Source organism: Chlamydotis macqueenii, chromosome 3 (assembly GCF_036417535.1).
Source record: "Chlamydotis macqueenii isolate bChlMac1 chromosome 3, bChlMac1.mat, whole genome shotgun sequence".
Taxonomy (NCBI): Eukaryota; Metazoa; Chordata; class Aves; order Otidiformes; family Otididae; genus Chlamydotis; species Chlamydotis macqueenii.
The window spans coordinates 116,943,383-116,958,972 of record NC_141558.1 but is presented as its reverse complement, the minus strand read 5'-3'; the positions used below and the strand labels follow the sequence as shown (position 1 = coordinate 116,958,972).

Here is a 15,590-nt window from a genome sequence, read left to right as displayed (position 1 = left end):
GTTCACATTCTGACACAGCAAGTTTGTCATGATGTGGGCACATTCATGCTTCGTCACGATTGTAGCCTGGGCTGTGCTGGCAGAGGCAGCGGTTTGCTCCAGCTACCTTTTCTTCTTTGTCTCTCTTTTCAGTCATACAAGCGAACACCTACCATCGCAAACACGCTTACAACCACTAATTAGTAGTCTCAAAAATCATGGAGATTCTTATGCCAATGCTAACGAATGGTTCATTCATTCATTCGTTCATGCACACCCACAGGTCTCTCCGACAGCAGCCTGCATCTCTCTGCAGTTGCTGAAGGAGGTGTCCTGGTATTGTCTACATACACAAAGCAGAAGGAGAATTCTTCCCTGCAAAGAATGGGGTTAGTGGACTGTGGAGTCTTGAGCACAGGACAGAAAGGTGCAGGCCATTCCTCCACTCAATGCCTTGTGAAAAAAAAGACATCTGAGTTCCTGCACATTTTAGAGGAGGGAGACACAAACCCTCAGGTATTTCTTGCTTGAAAAATTGCTGCCTTATATTCCCTGTAAAAGAGACAAGCGGTCAGGGCAAGGTCAGTCCTCAGCTCAGCCACAGCATGCTCACCTCTGAGCAGCTCTCCTACCAGCCTTTCTTGGCCCTGTCTGGAACATCTCCTCAGTGGGATGCTTTGGTCTCTGATACAGCTTTTGTGGATTCAGATAATGCTGGAGGATAACCAGTGAGTCCTCATTGGTTAGTTATCTCTGGTCATGGTTTTCCTTGAGTCTCTCAGGAGACGCCAGAGAGATCCCGCAGGAGCAGATGGGATGTCACCTCTGGCTTGCCATCCATCTGCTTCTCACTGCAGCAGACTTGAGTGTGCGCCCACTGAACCTTCTCTGGCTCTCCTCTGCATGTTCTTGGCAGAGACCCGGAGATCCCTGAGAGTGATGTTTCTTAAAAAGATGCTCAGAAACATAGTTTCCAGCAATTTGAGAATTCACTTTCACTGTCACCTTCAAACCTGCTTTTGCTGTTAGGAGGGTAAATCAGGTATTTAGAAATGTGGCGGATGGAGTGGGACACAGCAGTGAATTGGAAGGACAATTCTGTATGCTGGACATCATACACTTATTTTTGAGCTCTCTAGGCAGTGGCCTCCTTGGCTGTTTCCAAGTAGCTGGTACAGTCTGAGTCCTGATGACACCAGGGATGTCTGAGTGCATGACAGTTGTCCATTGACTAGTCAGAGGTCTTGGATGTGAAAGGTGTCTTCTACCACTGGAAAACTGACAGCAAAGACTACACCCCAGGGAGAAGGCAGTGCTCAATGAGATGTTTTGGCACGCCTGTGAAAAATTGGCAGCCGATGGTTTGGTCTCACTGCCATGCTTTGGGAGCCCTCAGAGTTAACTGGAGAAACGACACTTCTGTGCCGCTTTCAAGCTTCCCCCCAAGTACTTGATCTATGCTGTGTTTTATGCAGGTTTAAAAAATAAATCCAGAGCACTGATTGATGAGCATAGCATTTAACAGCTTGGAGAGAGTTTTCCTGGAAGAAGCATTGGCTGGCCAAATTTCGCAGAGCACTGCTTGTGTGTGGCAGACACAAAAGAGTATTTGCACTGGAAAACACCTGCTGCGTGGGGGTTGAAAGCAGAACTAGTTATATAGACTGGGCATGAATTTAGGGAGCTTGTAAATGGGGAGAGCTGCATGTATTTTGCAAGCATCTAGTCCACAAAACAAGCCATACACTCTTCTCTTCAAATTCTACTTCAGAATCTCAGTTTTCTTTTTGAAAAAAAAACCTGCTTTCTGGTCATTAGAGATATACAGGAAAAAAATCAATATGTGCCCAGAATGACTTCAGTGCCTGGGCTTAATGTAAGAGATGTACAAGGTGCAAACTGTCTCCTTACTCTTCTCAAAGGAGTAGAAACTCAAAAGCCTTCTGACAGCTGTCACTTGCCTCAACAGCAGTGCATGCTAATACTAGCATCTCACTCCTGTCCCCTTTTCACAGGCAAAAACCAGTTCCTAGCTTGAGTCACTGGAAAATGAAGGACCAGAGGTCTCCTGCTGAACTGCCTGTCCCTTAGCATCTTTTTCGCACAAAAAAAAAAAAAAACCGAGGCTTTGTTTTGCTGTTACAAAACTGCAGAATACAGGAACTAAAAATGCAGATGGAAGGTCAATTGAAATGGTTTTCCCAGAGAAACCAATAGTCTAGGGACTTCGCTGCCTCAAGAGGAGTGTCCTGCAAGGGGCCCCTGAGCTGCAGTGTGCCAGCCCCCAGGTAGCACTACAACTGAGCAGGCTCTAGCACTCTCCACTTGATGCTCCAGCTCTTTTCACCACCATCCCAAGGCTGCCCTGGTCTGGAAAAGAATTTGTCTGAAGGAAAAAATCCCCTCAAACTTAGAATTAAAAAAGCAACAAATGTTGTGTTCTCTGGATTTGTATTCTGCTTAGAGATTTTACGTTTTCCAATTTACTTCATAACCAGAAGTAAGTTAAAAAATAGGAGAGATGAAATAGTGATATGTAGTCACATGACTCCAGGAGCTGTGACTTTAAGAAAAAACAAAAGTGCAAATACTGTGATAATGTGGCAAGATCTAGGAGCTGTGTGCTGCAAACTGAGGACTGTGATGCTTCCTCAGCAGTGCTGGTGTCACATGAGGCCATATCCCTCATTTAATCTGTGTGCAAGGTTCCCATTGCTATCAGTGGGAGATGCAGGGTGAATCGGATGTAGTGCATGACTCTGGCTGTGGACCCTGGTTGTGAAGATGATTTGGCCTCCTCTGTACCATCTGTTTGCCAGCTCTGAGTGAGGCTGGGTATTCCAGGGAAAACAGACTTTTTTTTTATTAAAAGTGAGAAGTGACTGACCTCAGCTGCATAAAGCACCGTATTTATATTTTATTTATATATTCCAGGTCAAGAAAGCTGCTGGTACACCTTGCAAAAACCAAGCCCATTAGGCAAGAGGATGTGAAATGACTTATCTTAAAGGGAAACTTGTTTTCCCTATAATGGGCTCTGGTCTGTCCTGTCCTTGCAGAGTGGTCAAAAATCTTCCTTGCCTCTTTGATGCTTTGACTTTACCAACCTCTGCCTCATTTCACCTCCAAGTGGCCTTGCATGGCTAGGTCTCTGTGAAGCACTGACCAGCTGCCCCCAAGTCCGAGGGATAGAGTGGAGCTGGGGAACATGCTCTCTGCTGTTATCAACATACAGCAGTCAATTTTAGGCCACAAGGACCAATGGGACTGGGAATTTCTGTGCTCCTCAGTCTTCCCCAAGGCACCTTGGAGAAGGCTCCTGGCTGACTCAGTCCCTGGCACAGCTAAAGCAGCAGCATGGTTCTTATCTCCCCACAGCTTCGATGTGACTCTGATGGACAGGGACTCCCACTGGTGCATGCACAGATCTTGCTATTTTGGCACAGTTTGCTCTATTTGCATTTCTGAAGATGTACAGACCAAAAATGCTTGTCTTCTCTGTGCTGCACACTCAAGCAGTGGTGATGCAGTAACCAATGCTGCGTGTCCTAAACATAGGAATTGAAGCCCTGCAGGTGAAGAGCATTTAACCAAAAAAGAGAGAAACATAAGAAAACCAAATGTAACTTCCAGATTACTTAACAGTTATGGGTTTGGTTTTTTGTTGGAGATTTTGGAGAAATGAAACTGCACCATCTGTGAGACTGGATTCTCCTTTCAAATTCCCCGTGCTGTCACGTGCCAGTCCATCCCCCACCTAGAATTTCAAACATGGCCTGTTCGAAAGCTGCTCTGAGCTCAATGGCTTTTTCATTACTTTCTGTATTGTGATGATGCTTTTGAGCAATTGAAGATGCTCCTTTGCCACCTGCCTCGTGGTTAGAAGAGACTTGCTCCAAGTCTTTTATAAAAATCTTCTGCTCTTATGGGAAGCTGTTCCCAGCTTCTGGCAAAACTGTTTAGGTTCTGAGGATGTATCCCTGTGTTTGTATGTGCAGGAGGGACATGGATGTGTGTGCGTGTGCACGCACGCAGATGTTTCCTAATGCAGATTGTGCAAGCTCTGACTTCTTCCCTCTGTGTTTCTTCTTATTCAGATGAACTCCTGCTCTTCTGCGAGTGCTCCCATCTCTTCAGTGGGTGAGACAATTTCCTGAGTGTAGCTATCAGTCCAGGAAGACAGGCTGCTGTGGTGTTTATATGTGTGTAGGCTGGAGGTCAGGGAGACAGGGCAGAGCAGGGACTTGGGGATTCAAGCATCCCCTGGCTGCTGTGCACCTCCTGCTCTAGCAGTGAAAACAGTGCAGTGGCAGGTATGGAGGGAATAGCAGGAATGGGAAGGCATGACTGTCTGGGGAGAGAGCAGAGATCTGGCAGTAGAACCAGTCCACTTGAGTGTGGGCAGCTGTACGTTTAGTAAACCAGTATCTTAGCAGGGCTGGTGGGAATACAGGCTTTCCTCATTTATTCAGGTCCCTTCCATGTGCACCTCAGTCACTAAGAAAGTTTCTGGCCCCTGCACCTCAAGACACAGTGTGATATTTTGGTATTTGTGCCAGGGCTGTTAAGAGTATCTGGCCTTTTATTTACCATCAGTAGACTCCAGAGTTAACAGCTGTATTTACATGAAGAGTGGCATCAGGAAGGGAGGCAACAGCTGCAGAGCCACCAATAGGAAGAATCGTAGAATGGTTTGGGTTGGAGGCGACCGATAAAGGATACCTGGTCCAACCCGCCTGCAAGGAGCAGGGACATCTCCAACTAGATCAGGTTGCTCAGAGCCCTGTCCAACCTGGTGTTGAATGTTTCCAGCGATGGGGGATCCACCACATCTCTGGGCAACCTGTTCCAGTGTTCCACCACCCTCAGTGTAAAAAAATTTCTTCCTTCTGTCCAGTCTGAATCTACCTCCTTCTATTTTAAAACCATTACCCCTTGTCCTATTGCAACAGGCCCTGCTGAGGAGTTTCTCCCCATTCTTTCTTTAAGTACTGGAAGGCCACTAGAAGGTCTTTCCAGATCTCCAGGCTGAACAGCCCAAACTCTTTCAGCCTGTGCTCATAGGAGAGGTGCTCCAGCCCTGTGATCATCTTCATGCCCCTCCTCTGGACTCGCTCCAACAGGTCCATGAGAAGCGAGAGGTCTAGAAGACATGATTCAAGAGGAAACATTGCAGGAATGCAGACTGTCAAGTCAAGAGAAGACATGTCTCTGGTTAACCCTGACTGATGGCTATGTAAGATCCAACATGAAGGGTATGAGAAGCTACCAGAACCTGCAGATCATGTGAAGAGGAATAATGTATATGCAGCTGACCATCCCTGACCGGTAGTCACACTAACTACATAGCAGCATGAAAAATGGTAGAAAAGAGAAACATTGCATACAACAAAAGCAGGATACTAGCTTAATTGCTGACTGAGGTAGAAATTACCAAGGCAACCATATCGTGAGTACCAAATAAGTGTATTAAGTCAGGAAACCTGGGGCCAGGAAGGGAAAAGTAAATATAGGTGGATGGGTTGTCTGAGAGGAGAGAGATTCGGTAAAGAAGCGGAACCTGGGAAAAATAAAAGGGATAAAATCAGAATATAAGGTAAAGCAAGTGACATACTCGGGACTAATTGGGGGCTGTTGGTTAGCCCTGTGCTTAATTGTGACAGTTTGAAGCAGGGCAATAAACCTACTGTTTCCACCTTTCTTGTGTCCAGCTTGCCTTCATGGTCAGGACTTGGTGTGCTGTGGGATTAATGAGAGCTGTCTCCTTACAACTGGCGAGGAAAACCCCTGAAGGGTACAGCCTAATCCCACTGCCCTTCCCTTCCTTGACAGCCTGACTCTGTCTTTCAAGTCCCCATTTCTCCTGACTGACCTTACAGAGGATCTTAAGTGTAGACTTTGGCAATGTAGGAGTTTAACAGCTGAAGACTGATACAGGGAACCACGTGACAAATGGGCTACACATGCACGTGGCTGCACCTAAAGTCAATCGGGCCACACACATCCGCCACGTTCAGCACACCTCCAGCTCTTCAAAGAGCCCAACTCACTGCAGTGCCTTCCTGCAGATGGTTTTGGAGGGAAAGAACTAGCTAAAGTGAAGCCTCTGCACAAGTCACAGCCACAAAAGAAAGGACATATGTCAAATAAAATCCACCTCAAAGACAAGAAATGAAATTACAACTCAGGATGAAGGCAGGGAGTTTGTGCTGGCAAAACATCAGCTTTATTAAGGTTAGAGTCTTCAAACTTGTCTTGTTCTGTAATTTTCTGTAGGCTGCATATATCAAGGCACGTTTCAAGATAATCAGACTGTCTGTTTCAAAGAGAAGAATGTTAAAATCGGGTATGTTTTTATCAACAGGGACAGAAAATGTCTAGAAAATATGAGTAGTGGCACAGCTTGTAATGCTTACAAACTTGTCCTGTTTTGTAGCATTCCTCTAGGTCTGTGCATCAAAGCATGCTTAAAAATTGTCTGCCTGGTTATTTTTAAGGGAAGAATATTGAAATTAAGGGTCAAGGGGCAAAAGTTTTTTAGTGCGTTATTGTGGAGGTACATCTTCAGGCATTTTAACACATTAAGACACTTTCCAGGCACACATGAAGCAAAGTGCACACCTAGAGAGGCTTGCCCCAGCCTTTAAAAATGCAAGAACTGTCACTGAGTTATGGATCTTCAGGTGGGTCTTTGGTGATTTATAATGGAGATTCTCAAGTGTCTAGAAAGAGACTGACTAATTTTTCTAAAATACTCATTATTTGTCCTGAATCTTACCCAATAATTGGTAGCTGAATAGACAAATCATTGCCCACTAAGCTGATTTTCAATGGCAGGCAGTACAAAGTTTTCTCCGATAATAAAATGTGCATGCTCTGTACACACTGTTCCCCTCCAGAGGATCACAGAGATCCTCATACGCACTCACAGCAGAAAACCTTCAAGATTAACTTGTTTGTCTAGGTTAAGTTGGAGATATGTCACACTTCAGAGGAAGGATGAGGTTATCGTCAAGGCTCTAAAATGCTCTAAGTGTCGGTTACTCTTGTTCTCAGAAATTCACTTCAGATCAAATCAACTCAAGCCAAAAGGCAAATCTCTTAGCTATTGAGAAATATGCTTGTCAGAGCATCTCTTTTCCATAACCAGTGGCAAAAAGTATTTCAAAATAAGAGAAACTTTTTCATGCATTTGTTTTTTAAGCTGTGCTGTAGACTGGGCCTAGTACAGAACATGTCAGGAACACAAGTGCAGGACATCACACAAGAGTCCACTGTGGTGCGGGAGCTCATTGTGTTAAACCTCTGAGTAATGTACTCAGAGAGTGCAATGAAGACACCTTTCACAGCTGCATATCTCTATTTATGAGTTAACACTACCAAGACTTGGAAAACCTGCTAGAAGGTTTCCACAAAGATTTGGCTCATCAGCAACTTGGAAAACCACGCATGGCAGGTAAATGCTGGAAGTTAAACTTATATTAGCTTCTTGGTCAGGATATGGCTTCTGCCTTGTACCAGAACATTGGTATAATATGTTGCTTACATCAGAAAGGTGCCACAGCAGGCAGCAGACAAGCAGATTCAATAACATCACTATTCTGGACAGTCAATAAAAATGGAGACCAACTTATCCAGCTAAAGATAGGGCAATGCAGAACATCTGTCTTGCTCCTGAACTGGGCATTTATCCTGGGCAGGAGATGCTTTCATAGCCTTCCTTCAAATAGCTGTGCTTTGAAAAGCAGGCTAAATCCAAATCCAGGAGGTCTTTTTGAAATAACAGCTGGCAGGCCAAAGTGACTTAACATTTAACATGCTTTAAAGGACCATATGGAATAAGTTACACTAGAGTAAAACAAACACTTGTCTTTCACATCCAGTGTTATTGTTAGCAACTTATTTGACTGTGTGTATTTCTCAGCAGCGACAATGACTCACTAAATAACAGGATAATACCACGGATCACTAGCATCTTGTGGTCTATGGCCACAGGAAGGGTTTACTTTTACTGTGTACATGTTGGTAGTCTCAACACACTAGCAGCAAATCCAAATGTTTATTGCTGCATCTAGGGCAGAAGCACAAGATCTCCGCTTGAAGCCTTTCTGTAAGCCAAAAAGATAGCATGGGGTATTTCTAATATCATGCTTGCCAAACTGCAGCAAAAGCAATGAGCTGAGAATTAGATGCTGGGGAAGTAGATGTCACCTTGGTTTTGCTTCCTTGTTCCAGTGCGTGGATATGGCAAATGCTGATGCTGGGAATCGGCATGGGAGGGGGCTGTTTCAAAGAGACCCTGTTCCCATGCTAAAGCCTATAGCTTGATGCATAGTTGCTGCTTTTGGAAACAGACATGAAAGCTAGCTCATTTGGAAAGGTGAAGAGGCTGTTGGGCAATATATAAAACTGGTCCATCAAGCCCTAGGACCCTGCAAAAATCCTGAGAGAGATGAGAGCTGCCTCAAGTGGATAAGCGTGTACCCTCGGCTGCTTTAGGACTCTCTTAGGCTTCTGCCTGAGGCCTGACATGCTGAAGCTCTGCACAAATCACTGCGGGCCAGGCCTCTCCATCACCTACACTAAACTCATGTCCTGTACCTTGCTTCCTAATGCTTGTTGAACATTACAGATAAAACCCATCATCTCGGTGAGGTCTCTCTGTAGCCTGGGAGACCTAGCTGCCTGGAGGAGCATTTTCAGGTAGATAGCATCAAAGGATCACAGCCTATGTCCCAGTGGGTTAGGTTACAGGTAGCCCAGGATGGCAGCATGCCATTTGTCTCCTTGCACATTGCTCTCCAGGCGGTCTCCAGGGACCCATCTGGCTGACAACGAGGAGACCACAACCACATTCTAGCCATGTTGCAACAGAAGGGTGTCTGATACAGCTCAAGGTAGACAAGAAAGCGAAAAAAAGAGGAACATTTCATGTGCAGAAGTTTCCAACAGGGACTTAAGGAAGCCTTGGTGGGGGGATAGAAAGGCAGCAATAGTTTTGCAGGCCACATTTCTGCACTTCCCGTGTTTTGTTATTTTTTCATTTTCACATTTTCCTCTAGTTTCTTTCCTGCTTTTGCTTATATAAGAGGAAAAGAAAAGCCAGTTTGATGTTCCAATGAAAGGAAGAACAACTCTCTGGAAGAGCAGGAAGTGGTGTGCGGTGGTGTCATGTGGGATTAGTCTGTGACCTCCAGGGCACGCTGTGGTCTGTGGGATAACCTGGGAGACATCCCAGGGACAAAACTTCTAGTGAAACTCATGTTGCACAGGATGAGGGGCTGGAAAGCACTGGGAGACTGAGGATAGGAAAAAGGCTTTACACACTGTTCAATATAGTGTATTCCCATAGGAAGTAAAACAACCCAAGCACTAAATCTCCCAGCCTTGTAGGGGAAAATCCATACCTGAACAGCACTCCTTGGCAGAAGTTCCCAAGCATTTGTCCTCTTTGGGTATTTACAGACATGTCATTGTTAAGCTGAGTGGAACCCAAACTAGTCTGGGGAATATGTCTTCCCACTGTACCTTTACCCAAATCCTGACGTTTTCCAGAATCCTACTTCTCTGAGTATCATTCTTCTACCTATGCCCACCTTTCTGCATAAGTAAACTGATGTGGAATTTTCCAGAGTGAAATATATCCCTTCCCCCTCTTTCCCTCTCCCTCTCTTTTCCCCTCCCCTCCCCTCCCTTCCCCTCCCCTCCCCTCCTCTTCCTCGCCTCGCCTCACCTTGCCTCACCTCGCCTTGCCTCTCCATCTCACATCTCTGGAAGAGGCTCAGCTAAAGAGATCACAAACTGAAACCTGCATTTTATGTTAGCAACATCAGAGTTCAGCATTCCAAAGATTTGGGAAAGATCCTAAAAACAAACATCCCAAACTCAGGAGGAAGTTCAGCATTAAATATAAAAGAAATCCAAATATGTTGAAGTATGGAAACCAAAACAACTTCAGCTTTGCCCTGCAGTGACCCCATGCAATAAGAATACATTTATGATTAGATCACAGTGACGGTTGGAGCCCTAGATAAGAATAAACTCAGCTTTGAAGACTTCCAGATTTACTAAATTGTTGCTATGTTTTTTCCCCCATGTGTTGCCAGAATAATACTGAGTTTCTTAAAGGATCAACTCCAAAATGAATGTCAACTGATAAATCACCTGCTTTACCTGTAAATTGGCAGTAAACACCACCACTGCTTAAAGCTGTCATGTTGTTCCCTCCTTCCATAGCAGCACAGATCAGCAGATTGTGGGTCGGAAGAATGAGGCTCATGGCTGAAGTCCATCTGAAGCACACTGGAATAGCAGATCTCTGCAGCTTTGTCCCTAGCCACCCTGCTCGCAAATCTTGCCAATCGCTTAGAGAAATCAGTCTGGGCACTTCTAAAACTGAGCTTTTTAGCTCAGGGGCAAGCAACTTTGAATTCAGATTATTTTTTTCCTGCATTTGTAAAAGGCTTTCTCAATTTGTTGAATGCCCTATCTACAAATCCCAGCACCAGGATTTCTCCCATGCAAGCACAATTGAGCAATACTATGGTTCAGTTTGCTGGTGAGATGCTGAGTACCTGAAAACTTTGTATTATCCAGAGCTATTTTGTAAGAGCTAGACTCCAGTATGACATTCAAGGCAACCTTTATCATGGGATGGAAATTTAGGAGTAGTTCCTGTCTGTAAGTGACCAAATATGACAGCTGGATTTAGACCAGCTGAGGCCATTGAGGGTTATTTACTCATATTTGCATGCTGTGCAGTCAGTTATTATACACAGAAGTTTTACAGAGAAGAAAAAGTTTGTGATGCTGAATGGCCCAGAACTTAACACAGTGATGGCACAGTTTCTCTAAGACACAGGCTATTTTCACTTCCCATCTGAAGTTCTACTCTTCTTCAAAAAGATAATGGCCACATGTGCATAGAAGATACTGGACATATTGTTCTGCTACACATGAGATGGCAAGCAGTGAGCGCCATGGTACATGCGCATAAATACACATGTATTTATGTGTCGTACTTGCAGTTTGCAAACACAAATATTTCCTGAAATGCCACTCCTTATAGAAAACTGCCTGTCTTTGTGACTCCTCTGGTGAAATCCTCCCCAGATAGATTGTTGTCCCTTACCCTGAAGGAAGAGAGACAAGAACAGGAAGATGATGTTTTTAGAGCAAGAAAACCAAAGAAGGCAGCTGCCCATTTTCAGACTTTTTTGGAACATCATATTCTTCAGGCCTCAATTCCTTGGGCAAACCGGATTTGAATTGGCAAATGGATTTGCAGGTTTCTAGACTGGGAACAGGCAGGGCCATCACATAAAGCTAATTTCCCTAGAACATAGGCAATAAAATGTACCTGGCCAGAGAAGTGGATCAGTCTGTCAACGGGTCCCCATAATCTCTTCCAACCTTCTGACTTACTAGAGAAAAGAAAGAGATGGTGTCCAAACACCATCCTTCAAGAATCACCATGAAAATATTGACGTTTTCTGAAGGAGGAGAATATACAGTGGGCTTACGTCAAGCCAGAGCCAGTTTGCGAGTCTGAATTCAGGGAGCAGTTGCAGATGTCTGGTGCAAAGACTTTTTCAGACCTGATGTCTGAAAATTGTGTTGGGTTTTTTTTTGAAAGCCACTAAGATTTAGGAACATGAACCACTAATGTGTCTAGAAGTCCTGTGTGCCTTTGGCTCCTTGCACGAGACACACAACATGGTCTTGCTTGCTTCAAGTGTCACCAGGGCCAGGGCAGCTTTACCCTTGTCCATGGCTAGCAATAATAAGCACAGAGCTCAGCTTTGCCCTTGTTACTCATCTCCTGAGTTTTATGCCGCCCAGACTCAGCTCGACAGACTTGCTCTGTCTGATTGTGAGAAAGAGCAGAGCTCCCCCTTCCCCCTCTCCTTGCTGCACTCTGGCAAAGAACGGTGCGTGGGAGGACCTTGTGGCGGATGCTCGGAGACTGCAGCACTCATAATGACTAGTCGCTTATAAAAGACATGTTAGTGATACTATCGCTAACACTTTATTTCACTATTTGTGTTCATGTCTAGGGTCTCTGAATGAGATCCCATCAGCTTTGCACAAGGGACCAAACAAACACTAGCAATACCCATGACTAATCAATAGTAAATATTAATAATAGCTAGTACACTGATAATAATAGTAAACATTAGTGATAATACAGCCTGCCTGAAAATACTTCTGATAGAGTGAGGTAAGGAGGGAGGGACAGAGGACGGGGTCATTCACAAGGACCCTGGGCAGGTCTGCCCCCGGGATTGGGAACTGAGTGATAATTCCTGCTGTCAGGGCTCTGTCTACTGGGCCATGCTGCCCCAGCCCCTAGGCCAAATGTGAAAATCAAATTAAATGGGTCCCAACTTTTCCAGCTCCATCCTGCCATCCTCTTCCCAACCTGCCAAGCATAACTACTGGGAAACACTTTGCTCAGGGACCACACACATCAGCTAGTCTTTGTCTCTGGGACAAGAGGAGTGCATAGACTCCAAGAGATGGGGGAAAAAAAAAAGGGAAAAAAATGGCGAAAAGCTTTTATCTGTCAGCAGGCTCACAGACTCTATGAAACAGAACCATATCCAACAGAAAATGGAAGCAATCTGAGTAAGTGTGACATGCAGAAGTGTTCTTCACTAGCAATAAGAGCAAAAAGGCTTATTTGTTAATGAGTCAATAGCAATTAAAAAGCTATCTATCGACCCCAATTATGTAAAGATTAATTTCTGTGCTAGCATTTCTGTAGACAGATGATAAATATTTAAATGGTACCCGTCAAAAAAAAAAAAAAGTTTGCTTGGCACAGACAAATTTCAGCTGCAGATTAATTTTGAGTATTTTCTTTTTGGCACTTGAGAAGAAACCAGACTAAGAGAAGATTTGTATTTCATGAGTATAAAAATGAGGAATGTGGGAATATCCATGGAAATATTAGCTGAGTAAGGGGAAACAAGGACAGTACACATGGGCCCTGCATGACTCTACTACAGAGTTACAAGCAAACACTTCCATTATGTTCTTCTTATGTAATGACAAGGGAAAGCATTTTCATTCATGAATGGAAATGTTTATGACATTTGTGGTCTAGTACTTTCTCTTTACAATCATCCTTCATCATACCTCTGGAAATATCCTACAATTTTGGTCATATTCCTGATATTATTTTCATTTCTTTCTGTATAATTTCACTTCACCTGCTCTAATGTTTTTCCAGTCTATTAACCACCTGAAAAATGAGAAAAAAAGCTTTACTTAGCCCTTTGCAGGAGGAGTATGAATAGTGTATTATAACACCTGAAAGCACATGAACTGTTACCCAAATGCCATCCTGTAGCACTTAAAGAAAAATCTCACGTTTAACTGTACCACTGCAAACCTACAAGTTTTTAAGCCAAGGCTACAAAAAGCTTTCTTTGTGTTCTTTAAAAAAAAAAAAAACAAACTTCCGTGGAGAAAGCCTTTCTGCCAAGGGTATACTCTGTTTTTTTTGACAGTGCCCAGTTCACAGAGCTAACACATTTCAGTGCTAGTTTGAAGGAGAGCTATTACTTCAGTGCTTTGGAAATACTCACAACAGCACACAGCTGTTTTTGCTGGGGTCGACTTTCACAACACTGTAATGGCAGTTAAAACTGTACCAAAAATCCTTGCACAGGATGTAATCAACCTCAAATCTACAGAGAAACATTGAGAAATTGCCTTCAAGTGCCAAGAAAAACAACAGTCATTTACAACAAGCTCTTCCTAACGTCCAGTCAGCTCAACCCAAATGAGACATGTTTCTCAAAACGAAAGTAGGACATACCAAAGAAGAAAAAATCCTTGACTCTTTTAATGAATTTTTCTAAATAGAAACATACCAAGACTCAGACATTGGAAACCACCACCGATCCCTCCTGTCCCTCTGCCCACCACAGCTCTAACAGCAGACAGTCTGTAAATCCAGTTTGAGTGATAAAACGCCTGTTTTCCAACATTTTTCTCTTGCCTCTTTCAGAAACTTGGAAAGTTTCTGTCCCTCCAGCGGCAAAGCTGTTATATGTCATGTTCCTTACTCAGACAGCTTAACTGCTATCAAGCTACTGGAGTCATCCCATAGTCCCAGATTTACAGCTTTCTCAGGATGTCGGTCTAACCAAATACCTAGGTGTTCCCAAGAAATGCTTGAATCGCTTTTCACTTACCCCAGCCGAGTCTCAGCAGATGTGGGTAAAGCAGAATGGAAATAAGCCCTCATATGATAGTGTCTCTAAATTTACCAGAAAGAAAGGAGCCGGAGGGCTTGTCCTTTAAGTGTCTCTAAAGATGGTTTGCATAGCTGGATCTCAGCTTATCTATGCTTTTCTGCTTTTGCTTCCATACATGGATCTGTTCCCAACAGTAACTTCAAGCTGTCGAAAAGAAGCTATCTGGCAGCTTTCAGCTTCATCTGACACATAAATGAGGGAAAATAAATAAATAATGATATTTTCTGCCTACTCTCTTTTTTTTTATTTGCACCTCAGAACGCCTGTTATTTTTTTTTTTCTTTCTCCCCAGAGTAACATTTAGCTATTTTTTTTTTTTTAAGTAATTCCTAGGTGACAGCAAACAGAAATGACCAAGGCAGATTTCTCTTCTCCCTTTCCTGCAGGGTCACATAATTTTATTCTCAAAAATAGATTTATTTTTTTTCCCTTTGCTTTGCTTATATGTCAAGGTTTTGCATTTTTGCTACTTGGAAGCATGTCAAGGCAATATACATCATGTCTGTAGCGAGGGAAGGTTAAGAGTCAAATTTTTTTTGAGAGAGAGATTATAGAAGAGCCACGTGACTGCTCCCAGATTAGCAGCAGTAGCAGGAGTAAGCATTCCTCTGATATTACAGTAGCCACCGTGGGACATGCCTGAAACACTGAAGAGTGGAAGCTGCAGTTTGGAAGCTCCTTGCAGACGTATTTATGAATAAATTGCTCCTCATTCTCCTTCCTACCTTCTATACTTCTTAGGCTTCTATTTCAGAAAGGGCTGGTAAAGGACAAAAATGTGCACAGGGAGCTGCACAGGGAGCTCTGTGTCACAGGCCAGGAAAGTAGTCGTACAATTAACCTTAACTCTGCCCTTTGTTAACTCTGCTGAGCAAATGGGAACGTTAAAGGCTCCAATGAAAGGGCAAGACTAACTATATGTCATTATTATTGTATGTTGGTGTTGTAGAGCAGCAACTGGGAGTAAAGAAGGTATTAGGAACCTAATCGATTGCTTCAGGCTGGGCTCCCTGGATGCAAGAAAACTGGTGAAAGACATATTCAGGCATTTAGATATCAAAGGTTGAATGTAGGTGTCCATACTGGGGCTATTTGCATTGAAAATGTCGTCCTAAAACTTGGTGGTTTTGATTCATTGCAGGAGAAGGAAATTCCTTGTATATTCCCACACACAAATGACCTTGACTGTTGAGATTTTTCCTAAACATCTGCTGAACACTTGGCAGAAAAAAAAAGTTTTTTTAAGGGCTCAGCAGCTCCACTTCTACAATTAATGATAAACTATATTATTTCATTATGTTACAAATTTCCCAATTAGAGATACCGCTTCAAATGGCATATTTG

At 43.6% G+C, this 15,590-nt stretch overlaps 1 protein-coding gene across 1 annotated transcript in view; it reads right to left on the bottom strand.

Moving 5' to 3' along the window:
- SLC8A1 (solute carrier family 8 member A1) overlaps nt 1-14,269 on the bottom strand; it is a 148,763-nt gene extending 134,494 nt beyond the window's left edge. Inside the window, exon 1 of the mRNA XM_086743768.1 lies at nt 14,184-14,269. The gene's annotated coding sequence lies outside the window, so the exon portion shown is untranslated. The remainder of the gene's footprint in view (nt 1-14,183) is intronic.
- Nucleotides 14,270-15,590: the final 1,321 nt, after the last annotated feature.